The sequence below is a fragment of the Hibiscus syriacus genome, unplaced genomic scaffold (genome assembly GCF_006381635.1).
Source record: "Hibiscus syriacus cultivar Baekdansim isolate YM2019G1 unplaced genomic scaffold, ASM638163v2 tig00110893_pilon, whole genome shotgun sequence".
Classification (NCBI taxonomy): domain Eukaryota; kingdom Viridiplantae; phylum Streptophyta; class Magnoliopsida; order Malvales; family Malvaceae; genus Hibiscus; species Hibiscus syriacus.
Window position 1 is genome coordinate 5058778 of NW_024062901.1, and position 4426 is coordinate 5063203.

General features: G+C 38.1%; 1 long non-coding RNA gene and 1 pseudogene across 1 annotated transcript; both read left to right on the forward strand.

Moving 5' to 3' along the window:
* Positions 1 to 1268: 1268 nt before the first annotated feature.
* On the forward strand, positions 1269 to 1875 carry LOC120145120. The gene is made up of 3 exons (XR_005518104.1): positions 1269 to 1443; positions 1576 to 1657; positions 1813 to 1875. It is a non-coding gene; the product is annotated as an uncharacterized LOC120145120 (long non-coding RNA).
* Positions 1876 to 1882: 7 nt separating this feature from the next.
* Positions 1883 to 4426, forward strand: LOC120145620 (annotated as a pseudogene).

Genomic DNA, 4426 nt, shown 5'->3' on the forward strand with positions numbered 1-4426 from the left:
CACATGTCACATCATTATTATCATCTCAAGTGATGTGATACATATTAAACATAACTTTCGGTGGCAAGACACATACTACATCATCATTTTGAGTGATATGTCATGTGACACAACAATAATTTAACACATGTAAAATATCATGCCAATAATGTATGTAATCGTTACACAAATAACTATGCTTTAATATCAATATAATATATAAAAAATACCAGTCAAATATGTTTAACTCTAATGCCAATAACCTATTGAGTGATTTTAATAGTGAAAAGTAGGCAAAACTACATCATAAGTCCGTATACTTTTAAAAAAATTAATGTAGTCATCGTATTATTTTTTCTTAATATGATATTTCAACTCAGAAAATAAACCCAATGTGGTCTTTTGACAAACGTTTTTCGTCGTTACGATGTTGACGTGTCAATTCACGACATGACATGAGGTCCATGATGGTTAATAACATGGCAGATGACATAACAAAATGAGCTAAATTGGTAACTAAAACATGACAATGGATGTCTGCCAATACCATGAACTACCACATCAACACCGTAACAATTAACGATGAAAAACATTAATCAAAGGGTCAAAATGAGTTTGTTTTATGAGTTGGAGGGTCATATTAAAAGAAAAAATCATATGAAATCTATATTGATTTTTTTTAAATAGTACAAGATAACTGATGTTTTTTTTTGCCTAAAAATAATATCACTCTCTCTAAAAAAAACTCAAATTCAAACAATTATATCTACAAAAATTATATACATTGTCAATAATTAAAGATAATTTAAACAGATATTCCGTATAATTTTCCTATACTATTAAAAAACGTTTAACACCGATCCTCGACTTGTCCCCCACAATTAGGATAGCAATGGGTCGGGGTCGGGTCGGGTTTTTTGGGCCACCCGACCCGACCCGAGAAGAAGGGTTCTCCACCCGGACCCGACCCGACCCGAAAAAATTAATGTTCACCCGACCCCCCCCAACCCGAATATATGACTTAGAAACCCGACCCGACCCGACCCAAAAAAAAATTTAATTCAATGAAAACAATGACTTAATTGAAAAAAATTATATATGGAGGGATATTATTGTAATTATCCTAAATATAAGATATAAAATTATATATATTTTTTCGGATCGGTCAAGTCAATTTTTTTACCCTAAACCCACCCGACCCGACCCGAACAGTACATTTAAAAAAAACCCGACCCGAACCCAAATTTTTTTTTAAAAAAATCCGACCCGATCAAGTCGGGGTCCCAACACATAGCTCTATTGGGTAAGTGAGCCCTTAGCCCTGAATAGGAAGCGTGCCCGGCTCCAATCCTGTTCCTAATAATATCCATTGCTCCACCTTTGTCAAATCAATGAAACCTCAAGGATTCCATCCATTTCCTTAGATTCCAAAGTGTTTTGAGATTACGGTACCCGTCTAAGAAGGTAAAGCCGTATACGTATCTTTATGTATACCCAATGTTTTTTCATCTGCAATTACTGTACAATTTAATCAGACAAATTATCTTATGTTTGTCCCTAATCTCCCTGTTATGTTTGAGGATTTGAATCCTTTAGACTTTTGATTGGTTCTCGTTGCGAAACAATCATGGATCTGTCGATGAAGAGATCGCTTTTGGAAGCTGGACATGTTGATCAGGTTCTTCTTATTTAATCTTATCCGAGATTTCTTTGCCTCACCCTTTGAGATTTTGCTCCAGAAACCTTTGACAATGGTTAAAATTCTGGGTTTGTTGTTTTCCTTGTTGCAATTCTTTATCTTGGAATTTGCGTTTCGATTTATCGTGTTTCCAGACTGAAAGCAGTTCGCTGTACACCGGGATGGCTCCGTTGACTTCAATGGGAATCCTGTTTTGATTTATCGTGTTTCCAGACTGAAAGCAGTTCGCTGTACACCGGGGATGGCTCCGTTGACTTCAATGGGAATCCTGTTTGAAGCAGAATACTGGAAATTGGAAAGCATGCCCTTTCATTCTGGGTGAATTATAATTTTATCTCCTTTTTTTCTATTTCTTTTGTATGGATTTTGTTTGAGGAAGCTGATCTTATATTCTTATGTCAAATTTTCATATAAATGTAGGTAATGAATGCTGTGAGAGGTTGGCTTATTATGGGATAGCGACTAATCTTGTGAGCTATTTGACCAAGAAACTGCATGAAGGGAATGTATCGGCTGCAAGAAATGTGACTACTTGGCAAGGAACTTGCTACCTTACACCTCTCATTGGAGCTGTATTAGCAGATGCATATTGGGGAAGATATTGGACAATTGCTGCCTTCTCCACCATCTACTTCATTGTAATATAATTTACTCTAATTATCTCCTTTTATGCGATTTAGATGTTTGTCGGTTTTATGCTTTAATTAGTTATATATCAGATATGTTGTGTAATTATTGCTTCATTATTTTGAAGTACCAGTCATGAAGTTGAGCTAGCACCTAGGCGCATAGTCTTTGGTTGCTGTTCTTTTTTGACATTGTGTTTTCTGCAATTTTCATCATGTTATTAACCCTGATTTTGTTTACATGGTCCTTCACTTGCTATTTAAATTAATGCATGAATCTCCATTTTCATAGCGTCGTTTCGGTGTTAGGTCGTAGAAGAAACTTTTTGACCCCTTATCTTGTAATATCTTCCAACATTTTATGTGGTAAAGAATTACTTTTGGCTATTTGAGGACATCAATTTGCCATCATTCATGTTATTGACTAATGAATTCTGGTACATATATTTAATTAAAATGGGTGTGTTATATGTTTTGATTTTGCTTTCTGATGCATTCAATAACACATTTACTATTCGATTCAGGGAATGTGTACATTGTCTCTCTCAGCGTCAATTCCTGCACTGAAGCCTGCTGAATGTGTGGGTTCTATTTGTCCCTCGGCTACTCCAGCTCAATATGCTGTATTCTTCTTTGGGCTCTATCTGATTGCATTAGGGACAGGTGGAATCAAACCGTGTGTATCATCCTTTGGGGCAGATCAGTTTGATGATACTGATCCCAAAGAAAGGGTGAAGAAGGGGTCCTTCTTTAACTGGTTCTATTTTTCGATCAACATCGGCGCTCTGATATCAAGCAGTTTTCTGGTGTGGATTCAGGACAATGCTGGATGGGGTCTTGGATTTGGAATTCCAGCATTGTTTATGGGCCTTGCTATTGGAAGTTTCTTTTCTGGCACAGCTCTCTATAGATTTCAGAGACCTGAGGAAGCCCTATTACAAGAATGTGTCAGGTCGTGGTTGCAGCATTTCATAAACGGCATCTTGAGGTACCTGATAGTACCCTCCTGAAACTAGTGACAAGCACTCTGCCATTGAAGGAAGTCGGAAACTGGAGCACAGTGATGAGTTGAAGTAAAGTTTCTTAATTTATTTCAGAGTTTTGAATGATTGATCTCAACCTTTGTTAGTTTTGTAATCCCATCTTGTTGCAGGTGCCTGGATAAAGCTGCCAGTCAGTGATGCTGAAACCAAAAGTGGGGACTTTTCAAACTCCTGGAGGCTTTGCACTGTAACACAAGTAGAGGAATTGAAAATTTTGATCCGCATGTTTCCTGTCTGGGCTACTGAATTGTGTTCTCTGCTGTTTATGCCCAAATGTCGACTATGTGGAACAAGGGATGATGATGGATACAAAGATTGGTTCTTTCACTATTCCTGCTTCCCTCTCAACTTTTGATGTTTTCAGTGTCATTTTTTGGGTTCCCGTATATGATAGGATAATTGTCCCGATAGCAAGAAAGTTCACAGGCAAGGAACGGGGCTTCTCAGAGTTGCAGCGTATGGGAATCGGTCTCTTTATTTCATTCCTATGCATGTCAGCCGCTGCTGTGGTGGAGATCAGGAGGTTGCAGCTCGCAGAAGAGCTAGATTTGGTTGATAAACAGGTAGCGGTACCCTCAGTATTCTTTGGCAAATACCTCAATATTTCTGTTGGGTGCTGCAGAGGTCTGCACATTTATCGGACAGCTCGAGTTCTTCTACGATCAGTCCCCTGATGCCATGCGGAGTTTATGCAGTGCGCTTTCACTCCTAACTACAGCTTTGGGCAATTACCTGAGTTCTTTCATTCTGACTGTCGTAACTTACTTCACAACAAAAGGCGGCCAAGTTGGATGGATACCGGACAACCTTAACGAGGGTCATCTTGACTATTTCTTCTGGCTCTTGGCTGCCCTCAGCTTATTGAACTTGTCGGTGTACACCGTCTGCGCTTCCAGGTACAAGCAGAAGAAGGCTTCTAAGTTCCTTCTGATATGGAGAGAAATTCAGCTGTGATGTTATTTTAAAAGATAAAACCTGCATGCATCTCAATCTAAGGACATCCTTCCACTTTGAAAAGTGACTGCCTTGTATCTTATTGTATTGATTTTAGTTTGTCTGTTTCTAACTGGTTGTACATA